Source organism: Gallus gallus, chromosome 14 (assembly GCF_016699485.2).
Source record: "Gallus gallus isolate bGalGal1 chromosome 14, bGalGal1.mat.broiler.GRCg7b, whole genome shotgun sequence".
Classification (NCBI taxonomy): Eukaryota; Metazoa; Chordata; class Aves; order Galliformes; family Phasianidae; genus Gallus; species Gallus gallus.
In genome coordinates this window covers 444383-471975 of record NC_052545.1, presented here as the reverse complement: position 1 = coordinate 471975, position 27593 = coordinate 444383, and the positions used below count along the sequence as shown (strand labels likewise).

General features: G+C 41.7%; 1 protein-coding gene and 2 long non-coding RNA genes across 5 annotated transcripts in view; 2 read left to right on the top strand and 1 right to left on the bottom strand.

The window, feature by feature from the left end:
- Positions 1-27593, bottom strand: part of SHISA9 (shisa family member 9) — a 157064-nt gene that overhangs the window by 19196 nt on the left and 110275 nt on the right. The window lies entirely within an intron of this gene.
- The window catches only part of LOC107054592, a 336025-nt gene that overhangs the window by 206724 nt on the left and 101708 nt on the right, over positions 1-27593 (top strand). The gene's annotated exons all lie outside the window — the stretch shown is intronic.
- LOC107054591 lies at positions 22676-25038 on the top strand. The gene is made up of 2 exons (XR_001468999.4): positions 22676-22878; positions 22974-25038. It is a non-coding gene; the product is annotated as an uncharacterized LOC107054591 (long non-coding RNA).

Below are 27593 nucleotides of genomic sequence, written 5' to 3'. Positions count from 1 at the left end.
TTCAAAACAATTGAATGCTAAAACAAAGACTGACATTACAACTTCAGGATATAAACCAAGATGTCTAATTTATCCCAAGATAGCTTTAATACAGGACAGTAGTATCCCTCTGTGCAGTTAAATAGCCAAGCTACTTCAAATTGACTCCAGCAGGCTGCTGTGTGTACATGCTCATACTGCTTTTAATACCTGGATGAACTTGGTTATTTGCACAGCATTATGCTGTGTGCTGTAGACATGACTGCCATGCTGAGTGTGCAGTTTTGGCTCATGACTATCATTAGGGAATTTCTTCAAAGCTCACACTTCATCCTTATGTTTTTCCCTTTTCCCTGGCAGTAAGTATCATGGTTTCGTATCAAGGTAACTTTCTCTAGCAGTCATACGTAAAACCAGAAGCCAGTTACTGCTAATGTACAGCTTTATGCCATCACTTCCCCAGTATTCATTCTATGGTAGTTCCTTTATCATTAAGAGTACAGCTTGGATATTTTTTCTTTCTGAGATACACCGTAATTCATGGGTGTTTAACCTTTTGGCTTGCCTGGGCCACATTGAGTGAAGAAGACCTGTCTTGGGCCGTATATACGTAGGTTGCTCTGCAAGTAATGCCTCTTGTTTATTTCTGTGCAAGCTACAACAGATACAAAGAGCACAACACCACTATTTGATAGAGCACATTCTAAGCTACAGAGTACTTTTTTTTTTTTTTGCCTTAGTCACCACCATGAGCTGTGCATTTTTGCTGTCAGTGAACAAGAACCTGCATGCAGCACTCATAAAAGTGACCCATTGGCACCGTCACCACTGCTAAAACACACCACCCCCCATCACTGTGCTCACACCCACTGTTCAATCTCCATAAATGTTCACAGGCATTGATGAATGTCAGTAGGGGCCATTTTTCTGCATGGAGGAATTCAGTTCCACCGCTTTGCTCCACCCGCACTTCCATGTCAGGCACCATTCTGTCAGAGTGCCCCTCTGATGCCATCTGTCACACAGCAACATCATGTCATGGAATGCTGGTGGGAAGGTCCAGCCTTTGCTGCCATCCCACCAACAGTCACCTCCGACACTGTGGGCTGACATTGTAAAACAGGAGGCATTACTTTTGGAGCATCCTCATAAAATATATTAAATAGTTAATGTATATAGCTAACAAAACTTATTTTTCTATTTTTTTTTACAAAAAGGAACAAAAATGTAAAACTAGTGAATATTAGACTTTGTGAAACTATCACATCAGTCTGATTCAGTGGAAGTAGCTGGAATTCTTAGTGAGGTCTCAAGGTCTAGATCAGAGATTTTTTTGATGAAATGTTACTCTTCCCGTACTTCCTCTTTGACACTTCACAAATACGTGTACTGTTAGGAAGCAAAGACATGAATAAGGTGTGACTGTGAAGCAAATAATGTTTTTCTTTGGTAAGGTAGGGATTGTGAAAGTCACGTGAAGACATGGTCTGATTTCTGAATTGAATATCTGATGGCAACTTCATATACTGCATCTGAAAATTTGTAGGTATTGTATTCATATCAACTGAAAATGGTGTCACAAACATAAGCTGACGATGTTTTTGTCAATCTCGAACGTATTCTCAGATTCCTTTATCAAAAGCACGGCTGCATATTCTTCACTAGTGTTCAGCCAGGTACCAAGATGCTTACAGTTACTTGACATCGTTTGAGTCAGCACTGCACGGCACTGCTCTTCCCGTGCCCTTGTTTCAGTTCACACAGTGTTAATAACACACTGGTTGTTTGGTGGTTGCTGAGCAATGGGTGTGTGCCCCGGTTGCTCCTCAGGGAAATGCTGCTGCTGTGGCATGGGACTGGGCCATGTGCTGCCCATGGGCCACACATTGTACGTGCCTACTGTAATTCATTAATTTCAGTAGTGTTTAATCCCAGGTTCTAAAATATTTGATCAGAATGTTATGCTACACTCTATTCAACAGATTTCAACATGGTCAACATATCTTTTTTTAATGAATCTTCCTCCCATCTGATTATTTTGAGCTGACCGTCAAAAGTGAGGAACTTACTGGGGCTTCTGAAATAACAGAACAGTGGTTTTTTTCTTCAGCAGTGAACCCATGGTGCTGAACACCACCAGCGACTCCCATAGCATCAAGCAAAGTCTTTATAGTCATGTAGAAAGAAAGCTGGGCTGGCAGGGCAAGGACGGCTATAATGCTTTACTGAGTGGACCACTCCCCACGTGCCCAGAGGAGCAGTATCACTGCAGTTTGCTAGGATTTTAAGGGACTTGAGCCACATGGCTTTTTGCAGCTAATCAATGAAGCTGAGTGCATGAGCAGGAGTTCTAAAGCTGGTTAACAGATTTACTCCTCGGATGGGAAAGTGGGAGTATTTGGTAGCTTTCTTCATCTCCACCATTGCTGCTGCTGCCTGCTGCAGTCCCTGTTGGTCAGACTGAGGCTTCACTTGCCTCTGCAGAGCAGTGGAGTCTCATCCTTCCATTCAGTTTCTAGAGTACAGCTGAGGAAAGCCTCTTGCTGCAGTGGCTTGTACCATAATACAGCTGACTACTCTGTTCAAACCAGCTGTCCTTCAAATGCCTCTCTGGTTTTGAGGAAGAGTGATTGCACGGCTGTAATGGCAACTCAAAAGATGGAGGCATGGTGGGACCTTTAACGTAAGGAAAGTGGCAGCCTTTTACCACTACATTCCCTCATTTTGTTCTGAGTATATCTAAATCAGCACTTTGCAGATACCACTACCATGAAGTTCCCTTGAGGGAGTTCTTACTGTTCAGTCTGTTGAAACATCGTGATTTCACCGTGATAAAAGAAATGCTTGCACCAGGATTTTTGCTCTCACTGCCAAAGTGACTTGCAACTGTGGAGGATTTGGGAAAGTATTGTAAATAATGTGTAGTTAACCAGGATTGCTTTCCTGTCTTCTGTCTCTTACCACTTTCATTCAGTCACCTTTTTAAAAGTAATGAAGAAAGTTACCCCAGAAATGTGCTGGGGAAACTGAATCTGGTGTACTTAATTTTCTTCTAGCTGTTGTGAGGCACTGATACTAGGATTCATTTTTCTGGGATTTTGTTCTTTTTGAGTTTTAAGAAAAAGCCAGAAAACGTCTTCCTTTCCAGATCATCTTTGACTTCTGTTCTGATTAAAAGCCCAGAACTCTTCTGAATTATGAATTTCAATTAATGACAGTCATGCTTTCACTGCTGCACTGACTATGCGTTGCCACTCATTTGCATCCAGCTGCTTACACAAGATGAAGTCTACATGTAGAAAGCACAGTTCAAATTACTCCTTCGATTGACCATTTGCACAAAGGAAATTGAGCCAAAGGCCTAACTGCAGCACAGTGAAGTATACTGAAGAAAGATTCCTATTTATGAGAAGTTCTCTATGGACTTGATTCCCAGGGCCTAAAAGAAAGTCTTTCTAGCTTGATATATTCACCTGTTTAAATCTGAATAATACATTCTCAGTCTTTACTGATCATAAGTGTGAGAAACACTCTCAAGATCAAAAATCTCTAAACAGGCAAAGATGTCTGTGAAGGGCAGTTTAGTCATTATTGCAGTAATGGGCTCACACTCCCTACTGAGAAGGGAGGAATAGCGCACCTAGTAGGTGAAATCCATTCCCTTTCGTCCCCTGGGTCCAACACAGGTAAAGCCTCTCCTGGCACTTATTGGTTGAGTGTCTCGGCTCACAGTCTTCTCTGCTCTGTTGCTATGATACATTGCTAAACAATGTCTGTTACCAACCTATTGTTTTTAGGTATGCTCTGTACTTCTTACGGTGATAGGAGAACAACGTTTCCAAAAATTAGCACACTCATTCTGTCCTGTGCTAGGCTCTCCTCTACCCTACCTAATTACCTTACCTTGTGCCTGTGCCAATTCTATGCAGGTCGGAACACCCCAGTCTCAACTTTACTCTGTTCAACTGCTTTCTTTGTGAAAAACAACTTATCCTACACTACATACAGAAATACTGGAAATTTCCACTGCAAAAACACAATCTACCTCTCAGACAAGGTGGAAAAAAGAAAGGAAGATTCAAAGCAAAATATTAAAATAACTGAAGATTTGCAGATACTCAAGACAAAAATATATGCCCTGAACTACCTCACATTGAAAAGAGCAGCTGTGAAAACAGGATTGACCTGAGCAATTAGAGATTACCAGGGAAAACCTGCACCCATCCTATCTGAAACTGCACAGTATCAACATGCGTATTTTTCTCTTTGTTCTTGAGTATATTGTACTTAATTGTAAAAATCAGCTCATCTAGCATTGCATCCATATGTGGCCCATACTCACAGTCCTGCAAGCCTCACCAGTTAAAAGAGCGGGTGCTGTTTGCTGCTGAATCCCAGATATCAAAGCTGTGGGATTTTTAAAATCTTGACTGTGCCTGTAAACATGCACCTGTGAGGCCGACTCCTTTCTGGATAATAAGACTGTTCTCTATTAATGGGACAGTCTCCTGTTGGGGTGAAGTTCAGTACCTCAGTACTTACTTTTGCATCCCTGTATTTGTCCCAGGGCAGATACACTGACCTATTTTGTGTGTGTGTGTGTGCATTTTCTTACAGCTGAATAATTTGCATTTATCCTCTCACTTCATTGTTCATGTGTTACCATTTTCAGTGCCTTTTTATTTAGATTATTTACTTCATCCTTCAGATTTACATTAATTGTATATTAGGGATGTTTTTATTCATGTCCCGAGCATAATGCGTGCAGGAGCAGTAAAGGGTATGTTTTGCAGTAGATGATATCTGAAAGTCGGGCTGTGTACCTTTAGATGATGCACTGTTTGTGGAAATGTAGATATATACGTATTATTTCCGACCCGTTCAGTTCAGTAGCCATTCTCTGTCCAGTACCAGATGTCTGACAGAGGGTGCATGAGCCCCCAGTGTAATTGAGTCTGGAAGGAGTGTGTTTATCCCTTCCAAAAGCAGTGCAGGTAATGCCCAAATACAGCAGTGCAGATTACGGCCCAAAATGGTCTTTTCCCATTCTTCCAAAATTCACTTAACTGCTGTAAATCTTCATGATCCAGTTCTCCACATAGTCGTAAGATGGTATTTCAGCTCTTGGGAAATTAGCTACAATCAACAGCAAAAGTTTTCGCAGTCAGGTAGAAGTCCTGAGTTGAAAGGTATTCCAATTATCAAGTCCTAAATTCTCTGCCTTGCAATTTGACTGATACTGTCTTTTAGCAAGAAGAGATCCTCCAAACCCGGCTTCTGTACCTTTCATTACTTTATATACACTTTTCCCTCACTTCTCAATTATTTGTCTTTTTCGAAAGTAAATATTTGTGGTCCTTTCAGTCTTTCTTCATGTGATAGTCTTTGCAGGCTTTGATCTTTACAGAGAACATTTCTCAGCCGCTCGCTGCCTTGCAGTGAAGCTTTTGAGATGAAGTACTACCTTCTGTTTTTCACATGGAGTTGTGTTTCTGTGCATATAATAGTATCAGCAAGTCATCCCTGGCAGTCTTTGTCCTTTACAGTACACGGACTTTTTTTCTAATTAGTGATGCACGAGTCCTGTGAATAGTCATATTTTCTCTAAGCATGATAGTTCTGAGGTAATATATACTTTTTGTGGCATTTTATGTTAGCTAGTTTTCTGTCCCTGAACTGTATCATAAAAACATTCTTCTAACACAGGCAACTTCCCTGTCTAATCACCATCACAAAAGATCTGAGATGAATAGGATGGCATTTCATCCAGCAAAAAAATGTTTCTGTTTAATAGAAGTGACAGTCTAAAGTGTAAATGCTTGTCATCAAACATACTGCCTTTTGCCTTTGTGTGTCCTATCTAGAAGTTGTAGCATTAGCCCCACGCTACATGCTATGCTCTTTATTCTCCTAGGTACCAATGAATGTCACTCGGCTTCCTGATGTCTAGTGATGTTTGTTATTCATTTTCAACGTGGTTAGTATCTTTGCTCTGTTGCTGTGTGCCATGGTAGAGGTTGCGTACTGTTTCACATATGGATATCCCTAACAGATTTCTGAGGATGAGAGTATTTTTCACCAAAATACAAAAATACTGAGCCCAGGTACATCTCATTTACACCGTGAGGTTCAAAAAGGTGTTAAATTCCTTATGAAAATGGTGTTGTCGACTGTGCTGACAGCGTGTAGCATAAAGAAGTGAAGGGTATCCCCTACTGCAAGCATTTGAATCAGCAGGGTTGTAGTACTGACTGACCCCAGGAAGGCTTATTGATTCAAGTTGAAAACTGGCAAGAGATGGGATGGCATAATGTGTCTTAGCTCTTTAGCTAATCCTTTATCTCTCGCTCATTCAGACACAGGAAAGCAGGTCACGGAGCCAGGTCACAAAATCCACCATGTTCTGCCCTCTGTACCATACGAGGCACACTTTCTCCTGGCAGGAGAGGTAAGCTGCAGAGACATTTCAGTAAGCCCTGCAGTCAGTGCTGTTGTTGCTCGAACAATATACTTGCCTAGTTTATAAGTGGTAAAACTGCCATTTCCTTCTGGTGCAGCGCTGAACTGCTGTCAGATGTAGGCAATGCTATCAACACACACTTGAAAACAGATGGGCTTTTAATTTTCAGTACTTTTAAGTGCAAACGAGGACACCACTGATTTTACAATACAAGTCCCCCTCTCTTTATTTTTCTATGTACATCCTTCAGACTCTTACCTATGTAACTGTCAGACTTTTTTTTTTGAATAGCAAATTTTGGAGTGGTTGAAACATGAAAGAAATTCAGAAGGGATGTGGCAATCTGAGTCCTGCAAGGGACCTAAGTCCAGCATACATAATGTCCCTATGAAAGGTCCTCTTTTCTACTGAATGTTCTGGTGCCACTTAATGTTTACATCTGTGGAATTATGTATATAAAAATCTCATGCCAGTGACAGGTTACAAATGGGAACAGAGACAACGGCATCTCTGTGTAGCAGTTAATCCAACAGCTGGCAACCAAAGCATCCCACTTCTGCAAGGTGCCACGTTTTCTGTGAACACAGTGATTTAGGAGATGGGGGCTTGATTGTGTTTCAGGTTTGGGGTCCAGGTTTCTGGTTAGACTCCAAGTGTGTAGGGACAGAGGTCTGTGAAATCAGTTGGCAGTTTTTTTTGCCATCCAAGAAGGGTGGGAGTGGGATATCACTGGCCTTGTGACTAAACTGGCTGGAAGCCTCACTCCCCTGTTTTTCATTTCTCTTGTGCTCAGTGCTGTACTGTGGCACTCACACTCTTGTAATATTTTCTGAGCTCTTGCATTGCAAAAGCACTGCGCTCTGAGGTTGGTTTTCTGTGTAGACCGTTATTATGCAATGCCCTGTCTCTTTTTACAAAGGATATTTTTGTATCCTGTAAAGGGGTGCTTTCCCTTCATAATTACTCGCAACCTGACAGACTTATAGTCATCTGGTAGGATTTGTGACATATCAATATTTTTCTAGAGCAACCCATTGTGCTTTCACCGGCAGAGGATTATAAAGTTTAAGAAAGCAATAAGCAGATCAGCTCGTCAGATATCAGGACCATGCTTTCATATCAATTTCTGATGCTCTAGTTGTGGGAGGATGGGGAGCAGTGCTGTGTTCTCTCTCCCACCCACGTTTCTGGTTTTCTTCATCTTCTTTTGCCTCAAGTAGCAGAGCTGAGAAATTAATTAAACCCTCCAGTTACCTGAGCACTGTAAATATCCTTGGCCATGCAAATTCAGAAAAAATAAATTAAGCAGACTTGACTTATATGACAGTTTTTTGGGGTTTTTTTTGCCTAGAAAGAATGTTCTTAAGACCTTCCCATGAGGTATCAGTTGTTTTACAAATGAATAAGTTCCGTACTGTCTCATAAAGTCTGCTAAGGTGTACCAACCAGCCCAGCTCCTTTACTTTGCTAGTTTATAACTTCAATTTAAATTTCTTTTCTTTCAACAATAAGCATACTTATGAAAAGTGACATTATAATATTTGGTATTTCTTCTAAATGTTTATCTGCCTTCTGTGTTTGTTGTGTTCTCTTACTATAACAACTGTTGGACTACCAGTCACTGTAACTTTTCATGTAGCTGAGTATGTTAGACAATATAACTTAAAAACATGTTACTCACTATTATGTATTTACTATTTACATGTAAGCAGTAGCTTAGTGGTCCCCAGCCTATCGCTTGTAGGTAGCAAATTGCCTGCAGATTTTCCACATTGTTCATGGGCAAAAGTGATTGAAGAGTTAAAGTTTAAGGTGGAGATGAAGTTAATGTTTGAGGAAGCTGCTCAGCACTTTGTCAGCGGAGGCTAGGGTTAATTTCAGTACCTGATAGTCTAGCTAATGTGGGGTTTGAGAAGCATTTTACTGAAATCTGCGTCTCACCTGAATTTATCCCAGTGGCGTACATTGTCTTCACGTACCAGACCCAGCAGCAGAGAAGAATATGCTTTTTCCCTTCTGGAATAATTTAGTTTAGTCTTTGAGTCTCTCCAGAGATGAAAATGCATCACTGTGCTGCTGTGAAGCTGCAGTATCCTGTTAGAGATATTTTCTTTCCTGATGCCCATGTGCAAGTGTTATTAATGTTGGTGCCATTTTAATTTTGTTAGTCTCTGTTAAGCAAATAAAAACTCAGTCTGAAGTCCTGTTCTTAGAGAAATAGCTGTAATTTGTTACTTTTTAGATTGATGGGGATCAAAATTTACTGATTACTGAGTGGGATACGTGTTATCCCATTGCATAGCATTATAGGAAATAAAAATGACCAACTCCTCGAAAGATTATCATTTTTATCCCATATTCCTCTCAGGAATTCCCTATTTTTTTTAAATGTCTTTAAGGGGCTCCTCAGCCTACCTGCACAGTGTGGACCACACAGCAACAACATGTCACGGAGTGCTGGTGGGAAGGTTCAGCCTTTGCTGCCGTCCCACCAACAGCTGCCTCTGATGTCATGGGCCAACATCATAAAATGGGAGGCATTACTTTCAGAGCAGCCCTCATAGAATAGTAGTTAAACATTTGGCTGCTTTGTAATAGTGTTCATGGTGCTATTTCAATAATTGCTAGATTCAAACTATTTCCTATTTAAATAATTTTGTTTCATCCAAATATGTGCACGAGAGTTTTAAGGGAGGAAAAAAACCAGACGATCAGACAAATGGCTTCTTTTGAAAAAGAATACGCTGTGTTTGGGGGAAGAGTCCGATACATCTGTTCCTTTTCTCTTGTTTTTATCCCATCTGATCTGCTTTAGGCCTGTGGAGTGAAACCTGAAATATAATAATGCATGCAAAGTACTCTGAGTATATCATATAAGGGTAAATAGAAATCTTGTAAGTGTCCAACTCATTTTCTTTCAAGTAAATCATTTCCAACCGTGCAGCATAGGAAATTGGTTATCGTCGTACCTTGCAGATAGATGGTCTGAAAGTTCAAGCTCTGTAAACAGGATTGAAATTCTCATCGGAGAGAGAAAACATACTTTGAAAACTCTGATTTAAGAAGAGGTACACATTCTGGACTTACAGATTTAAAGCTCTTCTTAATCACTGCCATGTCACCAGTGTGTGGCTGTCTTGGTTCTAACTCTTGCTATGTACTTGACACTGCTCGCAGATCAGTTACTTCTGGTCTTAATTTTCTCTGGTTTTAACTTTCTTGTTACTCACAAATGAAATAGCTATTGGTGACATTTGAGATTTCAGCTAGAAGTGGAGTATCTGACTTTTTAAAAAATTCTTTCCTTCCTCAAATGATCACCCATGTTTATTATGGAAGGGGCTTTTTCCTAGTTTTTAAATTCTATTTTAAATGGAAGTTTTTAAAGGAAACAAACATTGTATTACTAGATGCCATTTAATTTTAGCATTTAAAATTAACTTCAGGATCTTTCAGAAGTCTGCTGAGTGACTTCCTCTGCCTTCCCAGTATTTCATCCTGTCTTCTGATAATGAACATTCAGATACATTGAAGGAGGAAAGAGGAAAAAAAAAATATTTCTATAACTAACACATAGGCAATCCCGTGTCAACAGGAATGTTATTTCCCTTTTGGCATTTCAGTAACATTCCCATTTTATTTTTAACCATTAGACTTAAAAGGCAACAGTGATAGCTGCTGTCTGAGCCCTGCTGTCATTTTAAGAACCTCTTCTGTAATTTCTCTGTCCAGTAATGTCCATGCGCATACACTGACATGCAGCATAACGGTGACCTACTTCCATTTCTGTGTTTCAGCAGCCTTTTCTGGAGTACTAAAGGAGCAATGATAGGAGTATGTTTAAATGCGGGAAAATCCTAGTGCTTTCAAGAAGCAAATTTCTATGGCATTTAAAAGATTTCAGCTACCTGAATGTGGATTGATGTTATTCATCTCACAAACAAGTTTTTCCAAAATGCAAATATTTTTATCCAACTAGACTTTGCTGAAAGCAGTTATCAAGATAACTTCAGTAGGTGAGGCACAGGTCACTCTGCCCCTCTGAGAATAAGGCATAGGGGGTTCATTATCATAAGCAAGTTACTTCATCAAGAACAGTCTTAAAGGTGCGAAGCTGACATGAAGGGAAAGTTAGAAAAAGCTTCCAACTATCCAGGGATGGAAGTCAGAATGGATTAGTCACATAAGGCTGAGCATGTGAGCTAGTGTGAGTGCTTGTGCTGTGAGCCGTAGATGTACTAAATGTTTCCTTTGTGCATGTGTGTACATAAACACTGTTGTTATCAGTGTTGCAAGTGCTACAACTGGGACCATTTTATTGGATTGGTGTCCCAGGGGTCTTGCTGCATAATGTCTTATGCACCATCCTGTTTCATCCTGCCATGCCAGAGGTAAATCTGCATTTCTTTCTGTGCTGTGTTGCTAGGTTTTTCTCAGAGCCTTTGCTTCTTTATTGCTTCTTTCTCTTCTACATTACCTTAGGTTAGATGTTTTCTGTGTTCTCCTTCTCCCTGCAGTCTGCACAGAGAATAACCACTTGGTGCTGTGGCATCTTCAGCCATATCTTCTCTTCACGTGTACAGCTGTCAATGCTTCTTTCCTTGGAAGACATCCTCACTGCAGTTATCTGTACTATCTCATGCCAGAATGGAGGATGTGAATCTGTGAAAATACATTCAGCCTAACTCTTTGGTCTCTACTTTGTCTGGAGAGCCAAGATAACTGGCTCTGGTGCTGTGCTCATCCCCTGCTCTGTCCCAGTGTCCAGACATGTTGCTGGCACTGAGTGAGGTCCCTGCTGGGCCAAGCAGGCACCCTGAGCCAGGCAGAAGAGCACTGGCTCCAAAACAACCTCTGGCATCACTGTTGGGATGGCCTACTGGGCTCAAGAGCAGCCAGTTTAGCTGGAAATAGCTCTTCAGTCTCTTCAGGATTGTGGCTGTAGCCAGAAAGGCAAGACTAGATGTGAAAAGGTGCTGGCAATCCTCCTCTCCCTGTTGGCATATCCAAGGTCTGTTGCTTAGCCTGCCTCAGTACGGGCTTCAAGCATCAGCGCACCACAGCCCAGCATTTGCCATCATTGCAGGCATCTGCAGAAGGGCACAGCCTTCACCTACCTCCTGGCTGCTAATGCTAGAAAGGTGGGCAAGGAATCCTTATGGGTCCCTCATTCTATCCCAGACATTTTAGTATCATAGTGTCATAGAATCGTTAAGGTTGGAAAAGACCACTATGATCTAATCATCAACCCATTACCACTGTCCACTAAACCATGTCCCTTGATGCCACATCTGTCCTTCTTTTGAACACATGGTATGGTGACTCCATCACCTTCCTGGGCAGCCTGTTCCAGTATCTCACCACTCCTTCTGAGAATAATTTCTTCCTAATGTCCAACCTGAACCTCCTCTGGTGCAGCTTAAGACCATTACCTCTCATCCTATCCCTAGTTGCGTGGGAGAAGAGGCCAACACCCATCTCATTACAGCTTCCTTTCAGGGAGCTGCTGAGAGCAATAATGTCTCTCCTGAGACTCCTCCAGACTGAACAATCTCAATTCCCTCAGCTTCTCCCCATAAGACTTATGCTTCACAGCTCTGTTGCCCCTCTCTGGACAAGCTGCTGGGCCTCAACTTCTTCCTTGTAGTGAGGAGCCCATAACTGAGCACAGCACTAGTGGTGCAGCCTCACTAGACCTGAGTACAGAGGGGTGATCACTTCCCTGCTCCTACTGGCTGCGTTACCTCTGAGACAAGGCAGGATGCCATTGGCTTGCTTGGCTACCTGAGCACAGTGCTGGCTCGTGTTCAGCTGGTTGTCAACTAACACCCCCGGATCGTTTTCTTCTGCACAGCTTTCCAGTCACTCTGCTCCAGACCTGTCGCAACAACCCCATACATCACGACTGAAGTGCAGGATGTACTTGTTCCGGCACTTGTTCTCATTAAAGCTCATACAGAAGCTTTACTTACGCTTTTGCTCTGCTCTTTCTCATGGCTGTGTTTCAGGAGCCAGTTATATTGCTGTTTATATGTACCACACAGGGAAACGAATGTGTATATGAAACCTTATTGTTTCTGACAAAGAATGGCAGTGCTGAGCTACCCTGAAGCTGCAGGAATGGGAAAATGTCCCTGATGCAGCTGTGTTCGAAATGGTCACACCAGGTGAGTTTGCTGTTCACTTTCTTATCTCCACTGTACTCGCTTCCAGCATTCTGCTTTGAGAAGGCAAATTTATAGGTGTGTGTCACCCTTCTACAGCATGGGAAGAGAATGAGGAAATGAGCTCTGGTGAGGCTGCACCTTGAGTACTGTGTTCAGTTCTGGGCCCCTCGCTACAAGAAAGACATTGAGGCCCTGGAGCGTGTCCAGAGAAGGGCTGTGGAGCTGTGAAGGGCCTGGAACACAAGTTTTATGGGGAGTGGCTGAGGTAACTGGGATTGTTCAGTCTGGAGAAGAGGAGACTCGGGAGACCTTATTGCTCTCTGCACCTCCCTGAAAGGAGGTGGTGGTGAGGTGGGGCTCAGCCTTCTCTCCCGCATAAGTAGTGACAGGATTAGAGGGAATGGCCTTAAGCTGCACCAGAGGAGGTTCAGATTGGATATTAGGAAATATTTATTCTCAAAGTGGTGAGGTATTGGAACAGGCTGCCTAGGGAGGTGGCAGAGTCACCATCCCTGGAAGTGTTCCAGAAGTGTTTAGATGTTGAGCTACAGGACATGGTTTAGTGGGAAATATTGGTGGTAGGTGGACTTGGACTGGATGATCTTGGAGGTCTGTTCCAACCTTACGATTCTATGAATATTCCCATCTAATGGCTGTGAAGTTAGTTGAAAATAAAAGGTGTTCAATTCTTCTGATTATAGTATAAACACCCACAGTGTGGATCATTGTATGGTAACTGTTGAGTCCTGGCCTGAACCACTGATGGATCACCTGGAAAAGGACCGGGTCAGCCCTGGGAGCATAGGTGAAGGCAGTTCAGAGGTGTGACTGGAAGGGGAGCTGCAGCTCTCTTAGACCTCATTTAAGGGCTGACTGCCAGTGGGGAAGGAGCCCTTTCTGGAGATCTCTCCCTGGTGAAGCTTTGCCCTGTGAACCTCGAATCTTCTGATATGGGCGAGCAATCTTCTTCCTTTCCTTATAGCACCTTTCTATCGTGCCAATCCTTCTGTCATTACACCTCTGTTGTAATGCCTTTCCCATTGTATTGATCTGTCCAGTTGCTACAATCATTAACAAAAAAAGTGACCTCATTAAATGCCTTGTTTGAACAGTTTCTTTGCTTTTATTCAGACTTTACAAAAAATAGAAGTAATTGTCTTAGCTCCTAGACAGTTCCTTTCATGGCCTCTATTTTCTTAACATTCGTTAATCTCTCTTAGTCATTAAAGTGGCTGCATTGTATAATTTGTAAGTTGAGAAAAAGTGTGAACGTAAGGATCTGATGTTTTGAAAACTATCTTACTTAGGGTACGGTTTTGATTAATGCTGAAGTGAAACTAGAGATTTTCAAGAATTGTAGCACTGGGCAAATTCAGAATGTTTCCAAAGCTGTCTAACATTCTATGAACACCTGCTTTTATGTAGTTAGGCCAACATTTAGAATTGAATAGCCAATACTTAGAAATGGAATAGCAGTAATTCAGCGTGTCTTCTGTAGTGATACCTCATCTCTGTTTAATTTACAAATGTAGTGCTGATGAATTAGTCATGGCACCTTTTATATCCGCAGTGCACTCATTGGTGTGTTTGTTTGTACTCCTCATGGCCAGTGTGCCCTAACCTCAGGCTGACATACCATACCTTACTGAGAACATCTCATCCCCTTCATCCCTTTCGACCTTCCTGATGAGACTACTTATTAGTTTCTCTTTGAGAGCTGTGTTTTATAATGTTGTCACTGGAAAGTGACTGATCAACAACCCTTTTCACAAAAGCCACTAAATAAAAATGAGTTGTTAAATTTAAATTATTTCTCAGTCTCTTGCAGCCAAAGGCGGGTCATGTTTGCCCTGATGCTATGGAGTGGGGTGATTGTTACCCCATGACAGTTCCCTGAGCTCTGGCTCTGTCTTCCATTAAATCATTGGAAAGCAATTTTGAATCTGATACATAATTGTTCTTTCCAGTATCTGCTTTCATGCAGTGTTACCGTTCCTGAATGAGGCAGCATTCTAATGACTGACATTTCTGGCTTAAGGATTTTCCTTTGTTTTTTTAGTTAAAATCCTAATAAGAAGCTGTTATCTTGCAGACCTTCACCTTTCTGGAGGGTAAGCTTGGGTGAATTTCATGAATAAGAGAAACTTCTCAACCCAGACTGTTTCCCTCAGCCATAAACAGGAATGCGGTGTGCTGGGTTTCACCAATTTGTTACAGTGCCATGAGATCAAATGTAAGATTCTTTAATAGCCACAATTACCTGTTCTAAAGTGATGAATAGAGGGCTGGGACCATTCATTTAGCAGCAATGCTAATAAACAGTGCTGTTGAGCTTAGGTACCTTCTGGCACTGGAACAGCACCTAGGACTGATTTTGAGTGCCTGCCCAGTGCTACTTGCGTAAAGTAAAACATGTCGGAAGGCAGGCTTAACAGCTTAATGGGGGGTGCGATTCATGTCTCTTGTCAATGTGACCTTTTTTGTCATTTTTTTGTTTCCATATTATCTGGACTGTTGTCAACCATTAGTCTTTCACACAGTGCAGTTCTTCTTAAAAATGAACTAGGGGCCCAAAAGAAAAAGTAAAATTGATGTTTCTGTTCTCAGACACTTCCAGCTATGGCCTGTTACTCTGTATACATTATTTTTAATGAATTGCAGACTGCCTCTTTTAGCTTTCTCAGAATGTCTTCCAAGAACAAGGCTTTATGGATTCCTTCCAGGCACAGGCATGTCTAATTTGTATGCTGTCCTTTTCTCATTGGTAACAGAACTGCTCTGGCAGCAGCCTTCCTATACTTCCTTCAGTTACAATTTGCTCTAAAACTTGTCAAAGCCAAGATCTCTGCCTTAGTGTCAAATTTGGCCAGATACTGAAGGCCCCACTGTTCTGTGGGCTTTCATTTAGGAGAGCTTAAATGATTTTTTTAATGAAATTTAGGAGAGCTCTGGAAGAGCTGGAATAAATCATAGGTACAGCACAGTCAAAGGGAGCTGTGCATGGGGTCAGGCTGTTGTCTCCAGGACTGTTAGCTGCCCAGAAGACTTTGCTCCTGAGCAAGAAGCTCCATGTATGGCTGACCAAGGCAACGAACATTGCAGCATTTCATAGATTATGTAAACTTTCCCATACAGTGTTATTTATTTATTTCTGATGTGTGAAGAATTTGTCAAGTAGAAAAAGGCACTGTCCCTGCCCCAAGGGGAGCCTGCTGGAAGCTCTGGTATTTGGATGCCTGTAAACTTGCTCTGTGACCAGAGGCTATGCCCATGTATTAATTCTTTCAAAACTATTGCTTCTCACAGTGTGTTACTGTAAATAATCTGTTTACACTAATGGGTCATTACTCAGACTTCCCCTTCCCACAGAAACTCATTATGCTCTGTTTCCCTTTGTTTTTATTATGATTTACCTCCAACTTAATCAGTGCTACTTAAGGAAAAATTTCCTATGTTATATACATACAGTCAGAAATACTGTGCCTAATGGTTCCTTTCTAGTATAATTAAAGATAAATCACATAGCAATAATTTAATTCTCCCTTTGGTGTCTTAATTATAGATTTGGGGATCATGTTCTAATCTCCTATGTAGTATTTCCATTACCTATTAAACATATGTCATGTTTCACCCATGGGTGATTCCATAGCGATCCCCTTGCTTAACTGGTTAAAGTAACCTGCTTCTCTCTCTCTCTCTCCCTTGCCAATGAGAAGACAAGGAGACTTTAAATTAGTGATGGTGGTCTTACAATCTGGGACTTGCATTCCTGACTACACTGCTGCTGCCTTGTGTACTTGTGGTGTAAAAGACTGACAGCATTAACAGTTCAGCTAAATCCCCTCTGGTGTACTTTATGGAAACTTAATACTCCATATCCTTCTGCTCCTGATTTCTGTATTTGCAGAGGGAGAATTGTTACAGTACAGCAATTTCTCTTTTTCATTTTGAGTAATTGGTCTTTACAGACTTTGTTTCAGCTAGCATGTGCTAATTGCACTGGCCTGGAAGAATGGAATCTTACATGGTTAGAAATCTAGGTATTATCGTGAGTAAACTTAGTATTCACGAAGAACTAATAATGCTTTGTTAGATTCTGTAGTGCTTATAGGAATTCATGTCAGGAAAAGAGGAAAAAATATCTTTAACAGTGTTTGGCTTTGGTTAAGTTCTAATTGTTCTTAAATTTAGATAAAGTGACAGATTAAGAGAGAGCTCGCTTTCATAGACATGGGATGGGGCATTAGAACAGCTTTTTTTTTTTTTGAACAATACATATCACTTATTTTGAGTTTGCTGAACGCTCATTAATCCTTAATCTTGCAGAAAAAAGATTATATATTTACACAGTGTGTGTAGTTCCCTGAATGTTATTGATATTAATGTTGTAATAGCCACACAGAATCTGGAAACCAGAAGTGTGTCTTTATTCCCTTCTTTTTTTTTTTACTGTTTTAATTAAATATTTCAAGTGAAATAAACTTGGATGTGTTTCCAAGCCGCAGCAAAATCGTGTGATTTGCCTGCAATCAGAATAAGGTGGAGAGAGCTGTACCATGAAAAAATACCATAAGAATGCTTCCTCTGCATGCCAGCAGTTACTGCATTTATTGAAATACATTGTAAGATCTTTCACTTTTCGAGGACTGACCCAGAAGGCAGATAAATATGCTTAACTGTCATTTATGAATCTCTCTCACTTTGGCAGAGCTGAAAAACGTAGTAGGGCTTTTCTGTCTCTCTTTGAAATTCAGGGAGAATGGAATTCTTCTGTTTAAGTTTTATTTTTTCTTTCTGTGGCTATTTCACAAAGTAGAGGCACAAAGAACATTTCTGTGATGTATTATTCTACGTGGATCGGTCTCCTTGAGTAAAGATTAGTGAAAGAACTTGACCTTCCCTGCAATAAAGGGAGTGTAGGTGGAGGATGGTTGTGATGTTGCAGGCGCTCTGTCTTGTAGATGTACGTAAATATCTTTTTGTTTTGGATTATTGACTGTTGTCAGTAACATGGCAAGGTTTCTGTAGACAATAGCACTTGCTCCTATTCATCCTTGCACATAGCGTTGCTATGTATTTAAAACAAAGGCTTGAGAGATTTTGCTTAACTGAAGACTGTCACTTGAGCCTGAAGTTGAGAAAAAGACAGTGAAATAAGCATCTATTTTTTAGAAGCATTGTTTTAGCAGGTAGGCCATACGCACAGTGCATTGGGATATTAAAGTATGAGGCTTTTGCATGGAGTGAAGATGAAACTATTCTGCTAGTAGCAAGGTTGCTGATGCTTTTTTCCTTATGCCCCAGTCTGTCTGGGGAGTCATGACATTGGGTCACTGATGTGATCTAGCGGATAGCAAGGTAACAGAGGGTTCGAGAGGACAGAAAGCAGTGTTTTTGCATTTTAGATGTGAACCTGCAAAATCTCGGCTCCTGGCAGTGTGCTGAACCAGAGTGCAGGTTTCTGACAGGGAGTCTGTGCTGCTGCTCAGCCCGGGCAGTCCCAGCTGGGTTGGGCACTACACGCGGCCTTGTGGGGCATGGTGGCAAGTCCTCTTGGGAAATGCTGCCTGGCTGCAGGCAGGGAGGGACACTTCTTCCACCCATAGTATTTTATTTTCCTTAGGGGACAGCTTAGGTGCTCAGTTGCTTTTTGTCTATCTCATTCACACTTCACATGTGTGAAGTGCTTCCTGGATGAAGACCACACACCCTCAGTCAAAGCCCTAATGGTGGATACTTTCAGTTATATGCAGTAGGCTTAGAAAGCAAACAAACAAAACCTCATGAGTTTCATTAGTACTGCTTACAAGTATCATTATTTCAGGATTCAGTGCTGTGTAGTTCAGCCTTCAGCTACACATGCTAGTTATGCAGTGAAGTTGCCCATATTTCCATGAGGCTCTGGGAAAAAAAGTCATGATGTTGTAATATGTCCTTATATCCTCCTTTGATGAGATTCAGTTCACTCTTACTTCTAGCTAAAGTTCAATTAAGCAGTATCAGTGCCGATATCAACAGTACACAATGACAGCCATGTATAACTATAAGTAACAGTACATGTTAATAATCTCAATCATTATATTTATTCTGTATGTTATTGTTGTGATTTTTCCCAAAACAGATTGAGAGATGTGCTGAAGCTCTAAAATAGCTGCAATTGCCATACATTCGCAACAGTTATATGTGAACCAAACAACCACCCACTCCTGTATTTGTAGCTGTGTAGTACTAAGCATGTCTAAATGTCTTGTTACATCATAGCCAGTAACTGTGAGCATACCTGGCTCATGGGAAACTGCTATTATGACAGCGCGGTAGGTTTTACACAAGACCAGCGCTGTCAGCAGAACAATGGGTTGAAGACTACATACGCTGAAGTCAGATTTTGTTTTTCCCGCTATGATGGCTTATCCTTGATGATACTGTGAAGAGAATGATGCCTTATGAAAACAATTTGGAATGAACTACGGATGCTTTGTTTTTAAGAACAAAGCCTAATGTGTTTACTCTAGAAAAAGCAGAAGCTTTCCTGAGTCAAACCTGTGGGATTTGTGGCCATATAAAGCAGCTTTGGCCCTTGATGCAGCTGCTGGAGCAGGCTCCCTGTCCTTATGGTCTGCTTACTGTGCTGGAGCATAATGCTCGTGTATAGGCTTATCTGTAGGAAGTTTCAGTTTTCATGGAACACAGCTGTCAATACCATATCATTCTTAATGACATAAAAGGAATTTAAAACATACATAGAAATAAAAATGTATAGCCTGGAAAGAGTAATGTAAAATACACTGTTGCTTGGGGAGGTCAGCCACCCTTTCAGCAGAAGTCTGATTTGAAGTATGGTTGGATTTTTTTGTTGTTTTTTTGTTTTGTTTTTGTTTTTTTAAAAGAGCTCAAACTAGAAGTGGTAATAAATGGTAATAATTCTGAGAAAATGCAAAGGAATGCAACCTATGCTTTCTTAAATTCTGAATGTACTTTTATTTCCAAAAACAATACATAAAACAGAGCCCTGTAGTAAGACCTGAAGCATGACAGTAGAACTTGAAGCCTGTGGCTCCACATTGATGAGTCTCCAATAACGAGGGCTGCTTCAAAAGTAATGCCTCCTATTTTATGATGTCAGAGGTGGCTGTTGGTGGGATGGCAGCAGAGGCTGAACCTTGCCACGGAATGCTGGTGGGATGTTGTTGCTGTGTGACAGATAGCAGCAGAGGGGCACTGTGACAGAATGGCGCCTGACATGGAAGTGTGGGTGGAGCAAGCCCCTGCTGACACTTATCAATGCTTGTGAACGTTTCAGCAGTGGCAGCAGCAACAGAGGTCACTGCCGTTGGTGTGGATTTGTAGGAGCACAGCACGCAGGCTGTTGTTCATTGCTGGTGAAAATATATAGCTCATGGTGGTGACTGTGTTGAAGAACAGTGTCTTGTAGCTGAGAACGTGCTCTATCAAATAGCGGCATTGTGCTCTTTGTTTCTGTTGCAGTTTCCATGGAAATAAATAGGAAGCATTGCTTTCAGTGTGGCCTACGTAGTTGTTCTGATTTCCAGAGTGCAATTAGAACAGTGTTACATATTATCTAAATATAAGTTCATTGACCCTCATGTGAGTAAAATACTGAGTTCTAGATCTAAGTATATAATATTTCATCATATTCAGTTGTTTTCTGTATTCAGTTGTTCATCATATTCATGTTTTCTTGTAGTAGTATCAGTGAGTAGGAAAAATAAGCAGAAATAAATGGACAATTCAGGTCTAAATGCTGGTGGCATTAATGATATTTATTATTCATGGTTTTTCCCTACTCTTAAATAGCATAAAGCATTAGCATTTTTTTCTTTCTTCAGAAAGGATAAAATGAAGCCTAAGAATGTAAATATTTCAAATTCCTGTAAATTTCATGTTTCTTTGCCTTGTTCTGAGTCTTTAGAAGTAGGCTATTTGATGAGAATCTTCAGCAATGTCGTTGTTTCTCTCTTGCTTGTTCTTTATGTGAAATGCGTTGGGCTTTAATCCTGAGAACGTAGCATCATCCCAAGAACGCGATGCTCTCAAAAGAGTGGATTTTCAAAGGCAGCTGATGGAGACAGGCATTCAGCTCTTACGGAATTTGTGATTTGGAGCCTCAGCTAAAGCTGTTCATAAATGCTTTGGCTGGAGAATGCTGATTTGTGAAGATCAAAGCATTACCCGGGGGTAACTTGGCTTTAACCAAAAGCTAATGAAATACGGGCAGGTTTTGGAATTTCTCTCAGTCTTTGTCAGCTAATCTGTAAAGGACCTCAGCTGCCTGCCCAGGGAGCTCATGGGCAGCAAAAACTCCAAGCTGGCTCTGCAGCCCTTCTGCTCCATGGCACACATGCTGGGTGGGCAGCTCAGCTTCATGCAGTGTTCCTGGTGCACCAGTGAGGCATGGATTCTTTGGCTCTGAGCTGGCAGCTCTTTGGCACTCACTGCCCAGTCCCACAGCTGCGCTGCGGCCAGCGAGGTGCGGGACAGCCAGAGCTTGGTGCTAGACTGGTCCTTGGCAGACAGTGCCAAAATATGTAGCTTTTCAAACCAGAAGTAAACAGAATTCTGAAATCTCATCACCTTTCCAAGTGGAAAACATAATCTGCTCCAGTTACTTTATTCCTTTTAGTTGTAATTGCTTGCTTGCTTTTTTTTTCCATGATAGTAAACAGCAGGAGGAATTCATTACTGAGCAGTAATATCTATACAGAATTTCTCAGTATTGGAGCTACTATCTCCAAAACAAATACTAAGTGCAGAACATAAGGGTATTCTCCCTACAAATAATAAGCAGAAAAAAAAATATAAGCAAAGTAGTACAGTCTAATTGCACTGGAGAAGCATCCTTCCGCAGCCGAAGTTTTAATGGGAAATAATTCACCATTCTGCTGACCTTTACCACTTCAGCCTTTATGTAGGAATGACTTGTTTGAAAAATGTTTGTAATTTAGTTGTCGCAGACAGACATTTGGTTCATGGCTGGTCTGTTTCATGAGCAGAGTTTTTTTTTTTTGCTTTTTTTTTTACAAGTATCAGCCTTGATCTCCTTTCCCATCTCCCTTAGTTCTCAAATGCACGTTCACTTCTACTTCCTGGCAAACAAAAGGCTGCCTGAAAAAAAAACCTATGCACATGACTAAGATAATGAGGGTAATAACAAAGTAATCTCAGCAATTACTGTTACTTACAGATTCAAAACCAGACACTGTCTCCATTCCAGGAGCCCTGCTGTGCCAGGCTGGTTGATGAAGGAGGAAGGATGCAGATTTATTACTTACTTGCACACATACGTATGTACAGACACAAAGGAGAAGAATGTAGTGGTGCAGTCAGTACATTGGAGGGGAAGGAAGCCATCCAGAGGGACCTGGACAGGCTGGAGAAGTGGGCCCATGAAAACATAATGAGGATAAACAAGGCCAAGTACAGGGTGCTGCTCTTGGGCCAGGGCAATCCCAGGTGTTTCTACAGACTGGGGGAAGATCTCCTTGCAAGCAGCCCTGCAGAGAAGGACTTAGGGGTCCTGGTGGACGAGAAGCTGGACATGAGCCAGCAGTGTGCACTTGCAGCCCGGAAGGCCAACCATGTTCTGGGCTGCATTAAAAAAGGAGTGGCCAGCAGGGAGAGGGAGGAGATGGTGCCCCTCTACTCGGCTCTTGTGAGGCCCCATCTGCAGTACTGTGTCCAGGCCTGGGGCCCCCAGTACAGGAAGAATGTGGAGCTTTTGGAGTGGGTCCAGAGGAGGGCCACTAAGATGATCAGAGGGCTGGGGCACCTCTCCTATGAGGAAAGGCTGAGGGAACTGGGCTTGTTTAGCTTGGAGAAGAGAAGGCTCCGGGGAGATGTCATTGTGGCCTTCCAGTACTTGAAAGGAACGTACGAACAGGAGGGGAACGGCTGTTTACAAGGGTGGATAGTGATAGGACAAGGGAGGATGGTCTTAAACTGAGGCAGGGGAGGTTTAGGTTAGATATTAAGAGGAATTTTTTCACCCAGAGGGTGGTGACGCGCTGGAACAGGTTGCCCAAGGAGGCTGTGGATGCCTCATCCCTGGAGGCATTCAGGGCCAGGCTGGATGTGGATCTGGGCAGCCTGGTCTGGTGGTTGGTGACCCTGCACATAGCTGGGGGTTGGAACTCAATGTGCATTGTGATCCTTTTCAACCCAGGCCATTATGATCCCGTGAATGTCTTTGACTTATGTGCTTACAAGAGGAGCAGCAGCGTAGGCTATTTGCTATACAGTCAAGGATGTCATATGGTAAGAAAACATGTATTAGCTATAGAGCTCTGTAAAAGCAAACTAGACCCTGACTGTAGCTGATGCTCACCATTCTGGACTGTGTTCCATTTCAGTTAGTTCCTGATGCACAGCACTGAGCAGGACAGAGACCTTGGTGGTACAGAGGACACAAGAATGGCAGCACCCAGTGGCTGGAACTGTGTGGCCTTAGCAGCCAGGCCTGCTGTGAGCAGGCTTCAAGAAACAAATACAGCAGAAAAGATGTACTCCAGTACTGCTTGAAAATATGTGAGAGGATGCTTCAAGGCCCATACTGTTACTAAAAACAAATAATGTCTCATCAGCAAGAAGAGATGTCTTGGAGAATATTCTAAACTAGAAACTGACTTTCTAAACACATTTTCCTTGTTTTACTTATTGTCAGTTTTTTTCCAAACAATGTGTACGTTGCTGAGAGAATTTCTTCCCTTACGGAAACTATTTTATTTCTTTGGAGGTGTGATTAGGTCATTAGACTTCATCACTTTTCTGGAGCTAACATACTGCTCCTTTTTTTGTGGACAGAGTGCAGTGGTAACGGGGGTTGCTCACAGCTCAACTTGCTCCTTGTGCAGGAAGCCATAGGGAGTGTGCTGTTAACCTTGCAGACTAGTTGTTGTAAGAGAACATATCACTGAGCCCCAAAAGCTTTTCTCTGGGTACTTCAGTCGAAGGTCAGCTCTGTTCTGCTTATTGTAGCAGTGCACCAAAGATGTGCTCTGGGCAAAGTTCTCTGTTGTGAATGGAGTGTGCACATAGCTTGTATGGCAGATGAGTTTTGTTTACATGCTGTTTCAATGCTTGCAGCACTTTGGACTGACTTTTCTTTTGTAGGCCCGTGGACCAGCTCTCAGCTGTGCTGGGGCTCACAGCTGACTGTGTCCCGTGTGGGTGGCAGCCGGGGTCTGTGCGCAGGGTGAGCTGTGAGTGGCTGCGTGGCTGCCTGAACGTGCCGGAAGAGCACAGGGCATTGCCAGCTTCTTCTGAGTGGTCTGGAGCCGCTCAGGCCCTTGTGTCCTACCACAGGCATGGTGATGGCAGCTGTGCCTGCTCAGGGCTGTGCTGGTGAGGAAATGCCGTGGCACAGCCACGCAAAGTGGTGATTCAGTCTTCAAGAGCAAGTTGTTTCCATGTTGCAAAGACTGGGTATCTGAGTGGGAAGGAAGCCAGTTGGGTTTTTTCTTCAACTAATGTACACAAGAACATGAGTGTGAGAGTTATTTTAATGGGGTCAGAATAACAGTGGCAAGTATTATGCCTATTGAAGTAGTGTAGATGTACATTTTGTGCAGTTTCTTTCCTCCTCTTCTGTTTAGAAGGAATAAAAACAGGAGAATGGCAGAAAAATCTGTGCAGTGAGATTGACGATAATGAGGCCTTGCTGCGCATGTGCCCCAGCAGCTCTTCTCTGAGGCCCCTGAGGAGGGACTGCTGGGTCCTTTTCATGTTCATTGCATGCCCGAGTCTCACTGCCCGCCTGGCTGAGCAGCTCCGTGGCTGCGGGAGAGAGGGAAGTGCAGCTCTGCTGGCAGCTTTGTGAATGCCCAGAAAGAGCAAGAAGCTCCTTTGTTCGTCTGAGAACATATTTTTGGTCCTTAGAAATAGCTGATGGGGGCAGGGGAGAATTGCCACTTCAAGTGACATCCCACCTAAAAGGGCATTATTTTCCATGTTCATATAATGTGCTGGTAGACTTCATTTGCTACTTGTACCAGCATTCATAAGCAATTAATCCTTGACAAGTTTATCATCATCCTGCTTTCACCCCAAGGACTCACTTTTTATATCTCCTCCTCCCTCAATTTAATGGTAAATTTAAGTATTTCTATACCAGTGAGACTATGTTATTTCTATTAAGCATTCCCTGATTTACACACAGTTCTAAAATAAATAGCTGCTTCTAATCAAATAGAATGAGGGAACAATTCTGTCTCTTTTTTACATGTCTCTTTTTGATACTGGCTGATACAGTGTAGCCTGCCATCCAAGGCCTCTACTAAATTCAAATGTAGGAGCTCGATTGATGTGTTAGTAGCTGTGTGTAGAAGCAAGATGAATTACCCTAGGAAAAACAATCAGAGCTGCCTGCTCCAAGATCTGGAGTCACCAGGGCAGCGGAGAATCATCTTCCGAATGTTTTAATAAAGGGAGCAGGAGAAAAGAAACCAGTATCTGATTAATTGTGTTGCTGGTGTTTTCAGGGACATAGGCTAATAGAGAAGCAAATGTTAGGCAAATGTGTTTCAAGGGAAGGCCAACAGAAAAATGAGAGGACTGCACCCACTGGTAATGTTGTGTATAGAACTTGAAGGAAAATAGGGAGGAAAGATGAGCAGATGTGACAGCAACTTGTCAAGAATTGAAAAAAAACCCATGCAAATAATTCTTAAAGATCAAAGCAATACTGGAAGAATAACATGAAGTGAAAAAACTAGCTCTCCGATGTTGTATTTTCTTGTGAACAGGTGTTGTAGGTGTCGGAGGATTGCTTGAGGATGACAGAATGGCTGAGTTGTCTGTGTAAATGGAATGATTACTGAGAACCTACTCTGACAATGGACTTTGGAAATAACTTTCCATCTTTTGATGTTAGAGTTTCCTAAGTCATTACTTGCAAGCTAATTTCCAGAGGCACTTCCTTCTGCAGCCCTTCAGACTGAGCTGCCCTGTTACAGAAATAGGAACCATGAAGTTTGAGGGCAACTGGATACCATGCAGGCAGAATGGCAGCCAGCCAAAGGGAAGGGGCTGCTCGGTGCATTACCTGGATCCAGAATTACCACACTGATGCTACCTGGCATCCTTCGATGGGACCATTCTGTTAGAGTGCAGTAGCTGAAAAACACTGATTGTGTGTCTGACAGAACAGTCATAGTTTCATATGCAAAGTGTAATGAGCTTCATGGTCTTACTGAAGAATGGGAGAGATTTTTTTTGTTGTTGTCAGAATGATTTATTAGTAATTCTATAAATTAACATTTTTTCAATAATTCCTTCAGTGCACCTTGTTAAATGAATCTTAATAAATATTCAGTCAGAATCAGCTTACCCCAGTAATTGACATTTAGTAGCGTACAGTAGCTACAATTTATGAAGATAACTTTTCAGAGTAGTTTAACTCTTAATTAGCCCTTAGGAAGGAACTAGCCCTACAGATACTTATTTGTTTATGAAAAGCATGCGTGAATTCTGCAGGGTAAATTATGTGTATGAGAACAGTTAGCAAATGGAAAATGAGCATAAATATATGCACTTCAGTCTACTACATTTATTCACAACAAGCACAACTATATTTTTTTATTTTTTCCTTTCATGCATTTTAAAAATGTATCATTACTGAATTCTGCTGTGTGGGCTGACTTGGAGTAATGTGTATTAATGAAGGCAAGATGAGTAGCAGCGCTGTTAAGCTAAGAGAGCTTCAGTGCCCTAGACCAGTGTTGAGTGGGGTCGCACATGAGACCGATGTATGATGATGGTCATACCAAAGCCTCTAAGGGTGCTGTGATTCAAGAGAGATTCTTCTAGATATCTTGGCCTCATCCCCAAAATAGTTTGAAATCTGCTGAGATTTGATCCTTGTTTCCCCACATCTCTTCTGGTGGTGCTGCAAAACCAATCCAGTATAACCTCCAGAGAAAATGGAGATCTCCAGGAGAGAAGTTCAGAAGCAGGAACTGCTTAGGGTTTTGCACAAGCCAGTGTTACAAAGTCATCCACAAATGCTTATCTTCAGAAATTTCATTTTAAGCACTGTTATTCAACTTGTTTGAAGTGCCTCTTGCAAAACCTTTGTTCCTAGTGACATTTTAGTCTCTCTAAAGAAACAGACTCATTGTGTAATTACATCACTTCTGTTAATTATTAGACATCTCACTTTTTCCTTTGATTATTACCTTTTATAGGCATGTTATTCTAACAACAGTGACACATCAGAAAAGAAGACACTTTGAATGAAGCGCATAGCAGCCAAATTCAGGTCTCAGATGTTACTGTTTTCTTCAAGCCAAAATGTTTCAATTTATATATACAGTTACACTTACAATGCAAATCTACCTAGCCAGTAAGCAAATAATTACTGTCACATTGTTTAATAATGTGATTTTATTATTTGATTGTATTTCTAGTTCCTTTAGTTGCCTTTCATGGGATCATGCATCTCCACATTAATACTCCTATATTTCAAGTCTCTGTTTCCACTGTGATAGTTCTTCTTTCAATCTTCCTCTACTTTGTCTCTCCTTTTCTTTCTCTGCTTCTCCACTCTCCCCCCTCTTCCTTTTTTTTTTCTTTGATAGTTTTTCTAGCCATACTTTGCCAGCTATGTACAACTATTCAATTTCAGAATTGTCCTATATAAAAATAAATAGCAACACATTCACTTCTACCTCAGTCAGATTCTGATCTTGTTGCAATTAAGCAGGACTCAGAAGTTTCCAGCCTCACACCATTATCATAATTCCCTGCCCATACCAGCCACTACTGCCTTATTGCTCCATGTGATTTAGGCTTTCTCCCAGAAAACATACAGTACTGATTCTTTCTCCCAGCTCATTTCTAAGATTTCAGGATATTGCCTCACCCATAGGGAATACAAGGATGTATTCAAGCAGTATGAGGTATGTTTCTGAAGCGGTACTTAAGAATTACACATCTCATTAGCAAATACTTGAGATTCATAGGCACAACTCATT